Below are 17,000 nucleotides of genomic sequence, written 5' to 3'. Positions count from 1 at the left end.
AAGTTTTATTACTCACAGCTCTGGAGGGTACGTGGCACACCCAGGGCCACACGGCAGGGTCACAGGTAGAGAGAGAGACAGAGAACTCACCTGAGGTTCTGCCTTTATTGGGGTTGGGGGGGGGTGCCTATGGTTTTGTCGATTCATTCTTTATTGGCAACTTTAAAAGATATGAGCAGGAATTAGGGTGTGGGAAGGGAAAAGCGGGGTCACTTAAAGGGTCAGTTTTGTAGGTTACCTGGGGCTTTCTAAAAGGGGAGCTTCACGGGTGGGGGCGGCCTGGCTCCTTATCTATTTGTCTAGCGAGTAACCATGTCACACAGATGGCGATATGTTTATTCGATGTGGACGTCTTTGAAATGGATGACTTGGCAATCAAAAGCTTAATATCAAGCACTTACATTAAAATAAAAAAATGCTTGTTGTCAGGCACTTACATTATGATGACTCTGATTTGAAGGCTCACCATCAGCCTTACTGAAACTTTCTTAGCAGACTAAGACCTGCCTTGCTTATTTCCTCCCTTCCCTCTCTGCTTCACAGGGGTCACGCTCGCACCACAGTCTGATGGGTCCCCTGGCCTCCTAGTCCCATCTAATCCCACCTCGGCCTCTGCTGTTGGGGGACCCGGACTAAGGCAACCAGTCATAGATCTACAGCTCAATGATTTTTCACAAACCAAACATACCCCTATAACCGGCACCCAGATCAGGAAATAGAGCGTGACCAGCATCCCAGAAGCCCTCCCTACTGTGCTCCCTTCCGGCTCCTACCCCTCAAAAAGAATCACTAATATGACTTCCCAAATCATGCCTTAGTTTTGCCTATTTTTGAACTTTATGTCAATTGACTCTCATAGCATGTTTTGTCAAGAACCCCAAGATGTTACCCAATTCACACAGCTATGTAATTTTTATATATGAATACTGCAAAAACAGGAGGCTTCTGAGTCAGGGGAAAATGTTCTTTCTTGATACTCACAACCAGATTAACAGCCAGATAACACTGCAGCTTCCATTCCCCACAACCAGCCCCACAGGCAATGCAAGGACAGCCTGGAATGGAATGCAGTGGAAACTTCCTGTGTGAGTGCCCGGTTACATCCCATAAATGAGGGACGGAGAACAATGATTTTCTCCATTTCTACACACAGGAGAAAAGCAGCTGCGTTCTCCTCTCAGGAAAGGAGAGAGAGAAACTTCTGCTCCTTGCAGACTGAATGGAAAGTATTGTAGTTACTTACTCTAACCTGTCAGAATGTAAATACATCACTCCAAGAGCTGGATAAGCCCTAGTGTCTGGTTTTTATGGCATAGAGATGTTCAGAATGTCTGGGCTTCATTCCTTTTGACAAGTAAACACCTCGGGAGATAGTGGTGGCCTAGTCCTCTGGAACCTTGGGAACTGAACCCAGGGGCCTACTTGGCCCTCTCCAGGAGATAAGAGAAGTTTTATTATCTTTTTGGATAAGACCGATTAACTAGACAAATGGCTACAAGCTAAAGTTTCATAGTGTCTGAAAAGTTAAATGTTTTTAGGCAAAGTGAAAGCAAACACATCACCTATCTTCATATTGTACACATTTCCACGTTCAGAAGGCTAGAGCTTTTTACAGGAGCACTGAGACATCCATGGAAGTTTTATTTCCCTACATGCTGTGTTTTCTTTTTTGTCTGGGTTCTTTCCTTCAACATCATGTTTGTGAAATTTATCCTTATTGTTGTGCGAATGTTCATTCATTTGCGTTGCTGTAAAGAATATACTATACTTTATCCATTCTATTTGCGGTAGAGATTAGGTAGTGCAAAACTTCACCAACTGTGAAGATAGGGAATAGTCCAGACTTCTGACACCAGTTACACATATGGGGTTCCCAAGATCATCCTCAGGTTTGCCAATGCACTAGAAGGACTTTTAGAACTCAATGAAAGCTGTTATGCCCATGGTTACAGTTTATTACAAGGAAAGGGTACAGATTAAAATTAGCCAAGGGAAGAGACATATGGGATAGACTCTAGGAAAGTACCAAATGTGGAGCTTCCAGTCATCTTCTCTCTATAGACTGAGGACAGTGTTCCTTTCCTGGCATCAATGTGTGACAATATGCATGGAGTATTGCCAACCAGGGAAGCTCACCCAAGCCTTGGTGTCCAGAGTCTTTTTTTTTTTTTTAAAGATTTGCACCTGAGCTAATAACTGTTGCCAATCTTTTTTTTTTTTTCTGCTTTATCTCCCCAAACCCCACCCCGTACATAGTCGTATATCTTAGTTGTGGGTCCTTCTAGTTGGGGCAGTGTCCAGAGTCTTTATTGGGGATCCATCGTGTAGGCAGGGTTGACTACCCATAAGGCTGATATCAATTTCCAGCCCTCAGGAGGTCGAGATGGTATCACATGAACCAAAGACGCCACCCTAAATCATATTATTATGTGGCAGGCCAAAGCCCCACAGGCAAACAAAGACACTCCTATCAGGTGTGATACTCCAAGGGCTTAGAGATGACCTCCCAGAAGCCAAAGGCAAAGGCAGACCTCTGTTTGGGCAAAGTTCAATTCGTTACTATGCAGATCGTTCCTGATTTTTACCTGTTATGAATAGTACTGTTATGGCCATTCTTGCACATCTTATTGATTTGTCTGTTTGAGCTATCCATCACTGAGAAAGATGAGTTAAAATCTCCCTCTTTGAGGGGCTGGCCCCGTGGCCAAGTGGTGAAGTTCGTGCACTCTGGTTTGGCGGCCTGGGGTTTTGCAGGTTAGGATTCAGAGCCAGACATGACACCACTCATCAGGCCATGCTGAGGCGGTGTCCCACATACCACAGCTAGAAGGAACCACAACTAGAATATACAACTATGTACTGGGGAGCTTTGGGGAGAAGAAGAAGAAGAAGAGGGGAAAAAAAGATTGGTGACAGATGTTAGCTCAAGCGCTAATCTTTAAAAAAAAATCTCCCACTTTGATAGCGGATTTGTATATTTCTCCTTATAGTTTTATCAAAATTCATCTTTTGTCTTGTAGCTATATTATTAGATTTAGAACGGTTGAAAAATCTTAGTAAGTTGAATTTTTTATCAGTATGTAGTAACTACCTGTTTCAGTCACTATTGCTGTATAACAAATCACTGCAAAATTTAGGGGCTTAAAACAAGAATCATTTTATTATCTCATGGTTTCTGTGGGTTAAAAATCAAGGATGGGCTCCGTTGAGTGGTTCTGTCTTTAGGTCTTTCACGCAGTTGCAGTCGTGAAAGCTGGAAGAGTCTAGGGGCCGGAGAAGCTGGAAGCTGGCTGGATATCCTTCTCTCTCTTTAGGTGATCTCAGGGCTTCTTAAGGTAATCGTGTGGATTACCTTTGTGGGGCTGTTTGGGCTTCCTCCCTGGGTAGCAGCCTCAGGGTGCTTGGGCTGCTTACACGACAGCTCAGGACGCCAGCTCAAGTGTTGCCACAAGCAAGGTGGAAGTACATTTTCTTTTCTGACCTGGAGTCATCTGTTATCACTTCTGCATTCTGCGCTTACAAGCAAGTACCAAACCCACCCAGATTCAAAGGGAGGGGAATGAGACTTGCAGAAGACCATGTGGGACAGGGGATGCTGCTGCAGCCATCTTTCTAAAATACAATCTGATACGCCCTCTTTGTCTCTACTAATGCTTTCTGCTTAAGACTATTTGACTTGATATTAATATAGCTAAGCCAAAATTACTTTGGTTTGCACTTATGTAATACATCTTTTTCTGACCCTTTACCTTCAATCCATTCATATCCTTATGTTATAGTGATGCGGGGTCAGTGAGCCGAGGAGTTGAAAGAAAGATTTCTTGGACTCTCACGGTCTGGCAGTAGTGCTCTTTTATTTAGAGAATAGTATGGAATAGCATGGGGACAGGACCCACGGGCAGTCAGAGCTGCTACTGCTGCTGCAAACATGGGTTGAGAGTAGGGCTAAATTTAAGGCATAGGTATGTGAGTCATCTCTTTACAAGACAAAGGAAAGAATATGTAAAAATGTGTTTAAAATGGTATCAGTGCAGGTGGGGTCTGGTTATTGGGTGGTCTTATAACTTTTAGATAAGAATCAAACCAGATTAAGTAAATGGCAGAAGCCACCACCTTGAATATTATCTTCAGCTAAAGACAAAGGAGGATGTTGGTGGGGGGAGTCAGCTACATGAGGTTACCAGACAAGCACAATAAACAAGACTTAAGTCCTTGCCATCCCCATTAAGAGTTTCTAGAGATAAGGTCATCCCCCCTGCTTCTTCCTGGTGCAGAGAGGGAGACACCCCCCACAGATGGAGACTTCCTTCAAAAATGCAAATGTCTCTCATCAAAGGGCAAGAAAATTCCACTCCTCAGAGCCTCCTTCTCATCTGCAGTTTTTAACAGGAACCAGCCTAAAATAATCCTCGTCAATAGGAGTGCCTTGTGAAAACAGAATATAGCTGGATATTTTTTTAAACCAATCTGATAGTCTTTGTCCTTTAACTGGACAGTGTAATCCATTTACATGGTCTGTGATGGCTGATATATTTGGGTTTATGTCTTCTGCCTAATTTTTCTTCTATTGATTCGCTTTTTTTAGGTTTCTTTCTTCTCCCCTTCCCCTTTTTTTTCTTTTGAATTAAATTCTCCATGCTAATTCTGTTTTCCCTTTCAGTAGTTTATGTATTCTGTTTCTGTTCTTTTAACCATTATCTGGAAATTTTAACCTACATATGTGGTTTAGCAGATACCAAATTTAATCATTATTTTAGTCTCCTCAGGAACAGTACAAGGGTCTTAGTACATTTTAACTCCAATCTGATCTCTCTAGACTTACGTACAATTGTATTTTATTTGTATCTTGATTTTTTTTTTTAAGGAAGTTTAGCCCTGAGCTAACATCCACTGCCAGTCCTCTTTTTGCTGAGGAAGATGGGCCCTCTGTGCCTATCTTCCTCTACTTTATATATGGGACACTTGCTACAGCATGGCTTGACACGTGGTGAGTACGTCCATATCTGGGATCCAAACCAGCGAACTCTGTGCCGCTGAAGCAGAACATGTGAACTTAACTGCTGTGCCCCATCTTGATTTTACATCCTTCGTTGGGTATTGCTTTATGTAGTCAATATTTGTTTATATTTTTCCTCAGCCTTGACATTTTCTTTGCTCACGTTCTTTCTTACGTCATAGATTTTCCTTCTGGGGTCATTTTCTTTCTTCTGGAGGTGTGTTAGTAAGGTGCTGTTGCAAGTAAACTCTCGGGTTTTGGTTGTCTTAAAATGTCTTTATTTTACTCTTTTCTTTCCACCGAGGAAGAGCTGCCCTGAGCTAATATCTGTTGCCAATCTTCCTCTTTTTGCATGTGGCTCACTGCCACAGCCTGGCCACTGACAGATGAGTGGTATAGGTCCTTGCTCAGGAAAAAACCTAGGCCACCAAAGCAGAATGTCTCAGGGCTGGCCCTTAATTTTTGTTTTTGAGTGATAATGTTATTGAACCTCTTAATCTCAAGTTCTTGTGCCCAGTGCCCAATAAACCAATCACTGAGACATCTCTGCTTGAAAATAGACAAAGATTTATTCAAATTGACCAAAACAAGAAGGCAGGAGGATAGGTTCTCTCAAATCTGCCTTTGTAAAAAAAAATTTTTTTTTTGAGGAAGATTTGCCCTGAGCTAACATCTGCTGCCAATCCTCCTCTTTTTGCTGAGGAAGACTGGCCCTGAGCTAACGTCCGTGCCCATCTTCCTCTACTTTTTATGTGGGACGCCTACCACAGCATGGCTTGCCAAGCAGTGCCATGTCTGCAGCCAGGATCTGAACCGGTGAACCCCGGGCCACCAAAGCTGAATGTGCAAACTTAACCACTTGCACCACGGGGCCAGCCCTCAAATCCACCCTAATGAAAGAAGAAAGCAGGGGGGTTTTATAGAGCTATGGGGTGTGGGAGATAGAGTATCAGAGAAACAAAGGGAAAGTCTGTGTTCCTTTCCCTCCAAGTAAGCCCTGGGACAACCAGACTTCTAGGCATCACTGGCAGCTGGGGGCTGGTTATCTGATGGTCATAGCTTCCTTAAAGGCATTCTTTTTCTTCTGCAAAACAAGCTCATCAATCCTTGGGACCCTTGAGTCGTCCCTCAGGTTAAACAAGAAAACAGCAAATTATCAAGATCAACTTCTTTTCATCTGAGTCTGTGCTGGGAACAAGGTTGAAGGATAATCATGCTCTTATTGAATATTTACAGTAACCCTCATGTACCTGCCTTCAATAATCCCACTAGGTATAGAATTCCAGGTTGGGGGCCGGCCCCATGGCCAAGCGGTTAAGTTTGCACGCTCCTCTTCAGCAGCCCAGGGTTTCCCCAGTTTGGATCCTGGGTGCGGACGTGGCACTGCTCATCAAGCCATGCTGGGGTGGTGTCCCATGTAGCACAACCAGGAGGATGTACAACTAGAATATATACAACTATGTACTGGGGCCTTTGGGGAGGAGAAGAAGAAGAAGGAAAAAGAAAAGAAGATTGGGAGATTGGCAACAGATGTTAGCTCAGGTGCCAATCTTTAAAAAAAAAAAGGAATTCCAGGTGGCTAGTATATTCACTCAACACAATGAAGAGATCATTCTAGTGTGTTCTGGCTTCCACTGCTACTATTGAGAAATTTTCTGTCAGTAGACTTATTGTCTTTTTGTAGATAACTTGTCTTTTTTGGCTTCTTTTAGGATATTCTCTTTATCTTTGATGTTTTTAGTTTTGTTATGATGCACCTAGGTTTGGATTTGTTTTTATTTATCTGGCTTGAGATGCACTGGTATTTCTCATTCTGAGGATGCATATCTTTTCTCAATTCTGGAAAATTCTCAGCCATTATCTTTTCAAATGTTGCCTCTTCTTCATTATCACCATTTTCTTCTCCTGCAGTTTCCATTAGACTTATGTTGGACCACCTTACACTACCTTCCATGCCTCTTAACTGCTCCCATTTTTTTGAAATCACATTTTAATTTATTTAACTTGCAAAAAGAGGCATAAAATTAGTATGGATGGACTGACTGAGACAAAATTGAAGTCAACTAACTATGATATTTGATAAACTATCAAAAAAGATGATACTAAATTTTTAGTTTCTACTATGGACAAAGTCAAGATGTGTGTCCTTGAGCACTTAGTTAAAATATGGTTCTCCTAAAACACATCATTTTTTTACCTAGTCTTAAGAAAAACCCCATCCTCCACAAGTCACTGAAAATCAGTAGACTCTCTGAGCATGGGATTATCTATTTAGGAACACCAGCAAAAGTACCTTCAAAGTCCACGTGGCATGATGTGAACTTTAAAACATGAGGTGATCATTTTTAAGGAAACTCTTCCTTTTTAAAAAAATAGACTTTATCTTTTAGAACGGTTTTAGTTTTACATGAAAATTGAGTAGAGGGACCCGCCCGGTGGTGCAGCAGTTAAGTTTGTGCCTTCCGCTTTGGCGGCCTGGGGCTCACCAGTTTGGATCCTGGGCACGGACCTACCCACCACTTCTCAAGCCATGCTGTGACAGGCGTCCCACATATAAAATAGAGGGAGCTGGGCACAGATGTTAGCTCAGGGCCAATCTTCCTCAACGAAAAGAGGGGGATTGGCGATGGATATTAGCTCAGGGCTGGTCTTCCTCAGGAAAAAGAAAAAACTGGGTAGATAATACAGAATTCCCCTGAGAAACCTATCTTCCATCATCTGTCGTCCATTTACTTGATTATTCAATTCCAGTACATAAGTCTAATAGTATCAAAATTATTAACCTATACCCTCGTGAGATACAACTTTGTCAATTAGAGTGCAGTGCTTATGTGCAGGTCCTTTTGCCTTTACTCATACAGACTCCACTCATTATCAAAGTAACTTAGGTCAGCACCTTTCCCCCCACCTTTCCCATCCCCCTTCAGTGAGGTTGTTTCATACATTCGTAATACAGCTAGATTGTTTGTCACATTCTGCCTTTCATCCTGAGATTCCCTGATCTCCTAAACGATTTTTAAAAATTTGCATGCATTAAGATTCATTCTATGTGTTGTAAAGTTCTATAGGTTTTGAGAAACACATAGTACTAGGATACACCATTATACCATCATACAGAGTCGTTTTCCCATGCTGAAAAACCCCCTGTGCTTGCTTCACCTGTTCAGCCTCCACTCTCCCCGTCCCTTCCCCTCAACCTCTGGCAACTACTGAGCTTCTTACTATCTCTATAGTTTTGCCTTTTCCAGAATGTTAGATAATTGGAGTCATATGGTATGTAGACTTTTCAGTCTCACTTCTTTCTCCACTCAGCAACACGCATGTCTTTTTGTGGCTTGATAGCTCATTTCCTTTGGTTGCTATTTTTATTCAGACAATATTTCCTTGTGTACATGTACCAGAATTTGTTTATCCATTCACCTATTGAAGGACACTTTGGTTGTTTCCAGTTTTTGGCAATTATGAAGAAAGTTATTATAAACTTTCACATGCAGACTTTTGTGTGGACAGAAGTCTTCAAATCTGTTGGGTAAACAGCTGGGAACATGACTGAGGATCTGAGAGAAGACTATGTTTTGTTTTGTAAGAAACTGCCAAACTCTGTTCCAAAGTGGCTGTACCATGTTGCATTCCTACCAGCAAGGAATGAGAGTTCCTGTTGCTCTGCATTCCTTTTTTTTTTTTTTTGAGGAAGACTAGCCCTGAGCTAACTGCTGCCAATCCTCCTCTTTTGCTGAGGAAGACTGGCCATCAGCTAACATTCATGGCCTATCTTCCTCTACTTTATATATATGGGACGCCTACCACAGCATGGCTTTTGCCAAGCAGTGCCATGTCTGCACCCAGGATCCGAATCTATGAACCCTGGGCCGCCGAGAAGCCAAACGAGAAGCGAACTTAATCGCTGAGCCACTGGGCCAGCCCCAGTTCTGCATTCTTAACAGCATTTGGTGTTGTCAGTGTTTTGGATTTGGGCTATTCTCATAGGTGTCTAGTGGCATCGTTATTGCTTTAATTTGCAATTACCTATTGACATATGATGTGGAGCGTCTTTTCATATGCTTATTTGCCATGTATTTATCATCTTTGGGGAGATGTCTGTTCAAGCCTTTTGCCCATTTTTTAATCTAGTTGTTTGTTTTCTTATTGTCGAGTTTTAAGATTTCTTTGTATATTTTGGATGTCTTTTATCAGATATGTCTCTTGCAAATACTTTCTCCTACTCTCTGGTTTGTCTTCTCATTCTCTTGACAGTGTCCTTAACAGAGCAGAAGTTGTTAATTTCAATGAAGTCCAGCTTATCAATCATTTCTTTCACAGACCATGCCTATGGTGTTGTAGCTAAAAAGTCATCACCTTTCCTAGAAGTTTTATAGTTTTGCCTTTTACATTTACGTCCACTTTTAACTAGCTTTTTGTGAAAGCTATGAGATATTTTTAGGTTGAATTTTTCTTTTTTCTTTTTTTTTGCATACAGACATCCTATTGTTCTAGCACCATTTGTTGAAATGACTATCCTTTCTCTGTTGTCGGTTGCCTTTTTTTTTTTTTGAGGAAGATTAGCCCTGAGCTAACATCCGCTGCCAATCCTCCTCTTTTTGCTGAGGAAGACTGGCCCTGAGCTAACATCCGTGCCCATCTTCCTCTACTTTGTATGTGGGACAACTGCCACAGCATGGCGTGCCAAGCGGTGCCATGTCCACACCCAGGATCCAACCAGGGAACCCCAGGCCACTGAAGCAGAACGTGCACACTTAACCACTGTGTCACCAGGCTGTCCCCATCAGTTGCCTTTGCTCCTTTGTTAAAATATCAGTTGACAGGGCCAGCCCAGCGGCATAGTGGCTAAGTTTGTGCACTCTGGTTTAGCAGCCCTGTGGTTCGGATCCTGGGCACAGACCTACACACTGCCTGTTAACCCATGCTGTGGCAGGCATCCCACATATAAAACAGAGGAAAATGGGCCCGGATATTAGCTCAGGGCCAATCTTTCTCAGCAAAAAGAGGAGGATTGGCAGCGGATGTTAGCTCAGGGCTAACCTTAAAAACAAAAACAAAAACAAAAACCGTGGGGCCAGCCCGGTGGCACAGTGGTTAAGTGCGCACGTTCTGCTTCTTGGCAGCCCGGGGTTCGCCGGTTCAGATCCCGGGTGTGGACATGACACTGCCTTGGCAAGCCGTGCTGTGGTAGGCGTCCCACATATAAAGTACAGGAAGATGGGAATGGATGTGAGCTTAGGGCCAGTCTTCCTTAGCAAAAAGAGGAGGATTGGCAGCAGATGTTACTCAGGGCTAATCTTCCTAAATATATATATATATATATATATATATATATATATATATATCAGTTGACTATTTTTGTGTGGGTCGGTTTCTTGGGCTCTCTAGTCTATCCCGTTGGTCAATCTGTTGACTCTCACCAATACTACAGTGTCTTGATTATTGTAGCTTTACAGTAAATCTTGAAGCCAGGTAGTATCAGTCCTCCAACTTTGTTCTTCTTCAGCATTTTGTTGATTATCGTAGGTCTTTTGCCTTTCCATATAAGCTTTAGAATCAGTTTGTCAATATCCACAAAATAGCTCACTGGGATTTTGATTGGGATCATTTGAATCCATAGATCACACTGGGAAGAATTGGCATCTGAACAACACCGAGTCTTCCAATCCATGAGCACGGAATCTCTCTCCATTTATTTAGATCTTTGATTTACCTTATCAGCATTTTATAGTTTCCTGCATATAGATTCCATACATATTTTGTTAAATTCACCGCTCACATTGTTTTACCTCTCTGTCTTTTGGAATTCTTTGAGGCCCAGGTTTGAAGTACATTCCAAAAGAGGTATCATTTTCTTCCGCCGTGTACTGGGCTGTCTTTAAAAAAGTATTTATAATAACAATAGTAATAATAATTAGTCACTTTTAGCTTTTTTTTTTTAATTGAGGAAGACTAGCCCTGAGCTAATGTCACCACCAATCCTCCTCTTTTTGCTGAGCAAGACTGGCCCTGAGCTAACATCCGTGCCCATCTTCCTCTACTTTATATGTGGGACGCCTACCACAGCATGGCTTGATAAGGGGTGCGTAGGTCTGCACCTCGGATCCGAACCGGCAAACCTCGGGCCACCAAAGCAGAACGTGAAAACTTAAATGCCGCGCCACCAGGCTGACCCAATCACTTTCAGTCTTAATTTTATTATTATGGTCTTAACAGCAGGACTGGAAGCACTCCTAGAAAGGCAGCGTGCAGCAGAGGAAGGTGCCTCCGCCACTGCCTGTTGTGACCTCAGGATAGTCGGTTGTGCCCTCCAAGCCTCAGTTTCTTCATTAGCAAGCTGGAGGATGATGGAGTGGTCCTGAGGACTGATTGAAAAAAAATATATGTCCATTGCTTGGCACACGGGGAGCCCTCAGTTGATATATCTTGACACTGCTTCATGAGCACAGACTGTCGGCCAGTTACCTGACCTACTTTAATCTTCATAAAAACTCTCCCCGACGTGGGTATTGATTGTTATGACCCCATTAGAGAGAAGGAAACTGAGGCAGAGAAAGTAATGTGTCCAAATCCACACAGAAGTAGGTGGCATAGTCTGAGCCGAGCTGGTCCGATACTGGGTCCATGTCCTTCCAGCTATGCCATTTCGGATCACCAGGACCTGGAGGCGTTGTCTCTTCCACTGTTTGCCTGATGGCCCCCTTTCCTCATCTACCTCCAGGAAGGCACTGTTCTCTCTACCTGCAACACTCTTCTTGGCTAGAGAAGTGGCCAAAGGTGAAGGAAGATGGGCCCAATATTTACTTTGGAGCCGGATCCAGAGCTCCGCAGAGGAGCCCGTTGATGCGAAACAGTTCTGAGAATATGTCTGAGCAGCTCTCCTGGGACTCGCCTGCAGGAACGCAGTGAGTGCCCTCCAGGGGTCCTGGTCAGGACAGCCAGCCTTGGAGGAGGGAGGGTGGCGCAGGGGACAGAAAGGAGGGCTGTCAGACAAGATTACTCAGGCCCTGTCACAGCATCGTCCGAGGTTTCCCAGCAGTGCATGCCTTAACATTCGTGTGTCACACCCGGGCTGTTTTCCCTTACTTGGCTGGAATCCAGACCCTCAGAATGGAGAAATTCGCTGAGCGCTCACTTACGCTTCCCTGCCGCACTTCCCTGGACTTTGACGCTTAGCTATTAACAAGCGCTGAAATTCCATGAGCTTGAACCGTGTGCCAGTCACTGTGCTCAGAGCACTTTATAAGCATTCTCATTTGGTCCTGATGAGAAACCTTTGAGCATGGGTTACAGTCCTATTTTACAAGAAACAGGCTTAGAAGGGTGAGGTGACTTGCTGAAGGCCACAGACACAGGGTGGAGTCCAGGTCTGTAGGATGACCCTTTTCTGCTGTTGAGGTTTCATAAATTAACTTTTTTGCCTTATCAAGGACAATCTTAAGTGAAACTAGCTTGTTTTTCCCCCTGGAATGCGTGGAGGTAAAGAATAAAATGACTGCTAGTCCGGTTTGGTGGCACTGCCTTGATTCCTGCTAAGGTACCAGCACTTTTCGACACTGCTTTGCACCATCAGTGCAAATGCCCAAACAGTGGAAAAAGCAACTAATATCTTAATATTATTTTTGAAAGTAATTTTGAACTCACAGACCCCTTAACAGAGTCTTGGAGACGCCCAGGGATTCACAGACCACACTTTGAGAAGCACTCTGTAGGTTATGGGACTATTGATTTTTTTTCCTTTTGTTTCTCTTTCTCCTCTTCCTCCTCCTTTTCCTCCTTCTTTTTCTCCCTTAACAAATCTGTATTTTCTAATTTTTTTGTGCAATCAATGTGTATTACTTCCGTAACTTTTTAAAGTTAAGATTGTGAACATCTTTCCGTGTTAAATGGCCCCTAAAACACGGTAGTTATGTATTTGTTACCGAGCCCCAAGGGACTGGTGACCCGCAAGTGGGTCCTTTTGCCCGGAGCCGCCCACGCCAACAGAACAAGACCGGGTTGGGAATAGCAGAGCAGAAATGTTATTCATTGATCAGTGAATGGAGGAGGCAGAGCTCGTGCTCTGAAATCCCTTCTCCCTGAAAGGGAAGGTGAGCAGGGTTCTCACGGGGTGTGAAGGAGGAGGGGTCTCCGTGTCATCGCTCTGGGCCGGGACTCGTGTGGCATGCGCAGATCCTCCCTTCTTGCACACGGCACCTTTTGCACACATTTCCTTTTGCACATGGCACCCCATCGCCATTTTGGACCTTTCTGGTTTGGACTGGTTCTGCGGTTTGGCCATCTGGCGATATTCTGCCTTGGTTCCTCTACGCAAGCACAACTTAAAAACCAAGCATTAGACATGGAAAATGTTCTTAGGGACTTCTCTGGGTGACATATTTGCATTTTTAATTAATAAAATGGGGGGCCAGCCCTGTGGCCTAGTGGTTAAGTTCGCGCACTCTGCTTCAGCAGCCCAGGGTTTCACCGGTTCGGATCCTGGGCACGGACGTGGCACCACTCATCAGGCCACGTTGAGGCGGCGTCCCACATGCCACAACTAGAAGGATCCACACCTAAAATATACAACTATATACTGGGGGGATCTGGGGAGAAAAAAGCAGAAAAAAAAACCGATTGGCAACGGTTTTTAGCTCAGGTGCCAATCTTTAAAGATTTTATTTTTTTCCTTTTTCTCCCCAAAGTCCCCCAGTACATAGTTGTATGTTCTTCGTTGTGGGTCCTTCTGGTTGTGGCATGTGGGACGCTGCCTCAGCATGGTTTGATGAGCAGTGCCATGTCCGCGCCCAGGATTCAAACCAACGAAACACTGGGCCGCCTGCAGTGGAGCACGCGAACTTAACCACTCGGCCACGGGGCCAGCCCCAGGTGCCAATCTTTAAAAAAAAAAAAATTTAATAAAATGGATAGTCCATCTATGACCATATAGTCACGTATTTGCCATATCCAGGCTCTTCTGCCGTCTTCATGTGTAGAACTTTGCTTTCGAGTCTTTCTTTGGCTCTGTCCTAGCCCAACTCTCCTAGGAGTGATGCGGGGTCGGTGAGCCGAGGAGTTGAAAGAAAGATTTCTTAGACTCTCAAGATCTGGCAGTAGTGCTCTTTTATTTAGAGAATAGTGTAGCATGGGGACAGGACCCATGGGCAGTCAGAGCTTCTGCTGCCGCCGCTTCTGCTGCCCCCGCTGGCATGGGGACAGAGCCCATGGGCAGGCAGAGCTGTTGCTGCTGCCCCTGCTGGCATGGGGACAGGACCCATGGGCAGGCAGAGCTGGTGTGTGGGGACAGGACCCACGAGCAGTCAGAGCTCCTGCTGCTGCCCTGAGTTGTGGGTTAGGGCTAAATTTAAGGCATAGGTATATGATTCATCTCTTTACAAGACAAAGGAAAGAACATGAAAAAAAGTTAAAATGGTATCAGTGCAGGTGGGGTCTGGTCATTGGGTGATCCCATGACTTTTAGACAAGAATCAAATCGGATTAAGTAAAGGTTAGAAAGGTTAGACGCCACCATCCTAAACCAGTTACATGAGATTGCCAGACAGCAACCAACTTAAATTCTTGCCTTCCCCATTAAGAATTTCTAGGGATAAGGTCATCTCTCTTCTTCTTCCTGGTACAGAGAGGGAGGCACCTTTTACAGATAGAGATTTACCTTACAAATGTAAATGTGTCCCAACAAGGGCAAGTTCCATTCCCCAGAGCCTCCTTCCCTGTCCCAGTTTATTGAAAGCAATCAGCCCCAAACAATCCTGATGCCAAAGAGGCATATCCTGGGGTGGCCAATTTCAGGTCCCTACAAGGTCATCCCCCCTTCCTTCACAAACGCAAATGTCTCAAAAGGGCAAGCAAAATTCCAGTCCTCGGAGCCTGCTTCTCATCTGCAGTTTTAAAAGTAACCAGCCTAAAAGTCCTCATCAGGACCACCAGGAGCAAACCTTTAGTGTGACAAAGTCAGCTTCGTTGACCATTGCGATGCGGGAGAGCACCCAGCACAGGGCCTGTGGGCTGATGACCACACAAAGGGAGAGGCTATGGCAGGATTTGGGGGCAGGGTAGACTTAGGTGAAATGTAAACCAAGCAGTGTTTTGACAGGCTCGATGCAATGCAGAGCTGCAGGAGAGGGGTCAACCTCAGGTCTGGACAGCAAATTGGACCTGTTACCGAAACCAAAGTGGGTTCACCTCCTGGCGAGTTAAATCAGATTCTCCACCACAAGTAGTTGTCTCACAAAGTAAAGTATATTTGCAGCAAATAGGCCATGCGGAATCATTTCCAAATTCATGGCGTCTGTGCACAAAGGGAAGCAGGGACTTTTATTTGGGATGAGGAATGAAGATTCAAAAGGGAGAGGTGTGTATTCGCTTGCGCAGGCGCAGTTGGAAAACATGCTTCCACGTCCGCTGCAGGTGATGGTAATAAGGCCAAAGCTCCTCCTGGAGAGATCTTAGCGTTAAAAATGAGGCAAAGGTCCTAGGTGTCACTCTTTGGTGAGGCTTGGTCTGGTTCAGGCTGGTTGGTGATTGCATCTCCCGCATAACAAAAGGAAAAAACGATTTGGAAAAGCAGTTAAATTCTTTCAAACCCACCCTTGAGTTCCTTGGGGCAACTAGTTGGTGACAGACCCGCCCAGAGTCCTCTTCCTTTGGAAACTACAAAGTTAAGATAGGCCTGAGATGTTGAGTCCAGAAACTCCTTATTTGAGGCTGCTTCCCTGTGACAAGGTGACAGCTCCTCCAGGAATGTTTCATTCTTCCTAGTATGATTTCAAACAGCAAATTTCTGATAGTTTGTAATTTTAGGAAAAAAAATCTCAGTAAAAAAGTAACAGTCACTCAAAGAACATGGCTATTAGGACACTTTACAGCTGTAACATGACCTTGGGAGAAATAACGTTTCCTATTAACGCTACAGGCTCAACACAAAGATGACATAAAGGAAGCCATATTGAAGAAAAGAAACCATATTGTAACTTTGAATGACCTGTGATTAACTAACCCAGACATGCTCTGTAGGTTTTATGGCCTCTCCCAGCTGCTTTCAGTTGATAACTTTGCTCTTTTGAGTTCCTTAGGAATGTGATGACCGCCAGGCAGAGAGCCTACGCTGATAGCCATCATCAATGACAACTGAAAGAGCAGGGTATAGGCCTTGCTCCGCTCTCTGATGCATATCCAGTAAAACAAAAGACTATCTATCGGGAACTAAGACCAAATGTCTGCCCCACCCGGGAACTAAGACCAAATGTCTGCCCCACCCGTAGACCAGCTGCCTCTCTGACCTGGAGACCAGCCCCCTATACAACTCGCCTGTGGTCTTTGTTCTGTAAGATGGTTCATTCGGACATTAGTCGGCCATTTTCCCCCTTGCTAACAAGCTGTAACAAAGTCCTGTCTCTCTTACCACCTTTCCTCCTGACTATTGGCATGTCTTTTTTTTTTTTTTTTTTTTGAGGAAGATTAGCCCTGAGCTAACTACTGCCAATCCTCTTCTTTTTGCTGAGGAAGACTGGCCCCGAGCTAACATCCATGCCCATATTCCTCTACTTTATACGTGGGATGCCTACTACAGCATGGCGTGCCAAGCAGTGCCATGTCCGCACCCTGGATCCGAACTGGCAACCCCGGGCCGCCAAGAAGCAGAACGTGCGCACTTAAACACTGCGCTACTGGGCCTGCCCCTGGCATGTCTCACGGTGGGCAGATGACGCCCATTGGGCAGTAACGTTAACAACACAGTTGGCTTTATCCTCACCTGTCCCGATGCATGGACAGGCAGACTTTTACTTGCTCATTCCAATCTAATTTTTACTTTCTCAGCTAAAGTCCTCCAAAGGGAAATCCCAAACCAGAAGATTTAGTCATCTTTCTTTTTTACTTTCCCTAACTGAGTTTCTAAAACAGCCCAGCCCCACCCCCAATCAGTCAGTCTATTGCTGATAGCTTTGGGAAATGCACATCCTCCCTGCTCAGGGGTGAGTCCAAGCCTGCAGGCAGGGGGGCTGTC

The sequence above is a fragment of the Equus caballus genome, chromosome 8, assembly GCF_041296265.1.
Source record: "Equus caballus isolate H_3958 breed thoroughbred chromosome 8, TB-T2T, whole genome shotgun sequence".
Classification (NCBI taxonomy): domain Eukaryota; kingdom Metazoa; phylum Chordata; class Mammalia; order Perissodactyla; family Equidae; genus Equus; species Equus caballus.
This window is presented reverse-complemented; position numbering follows the sequence as displayed.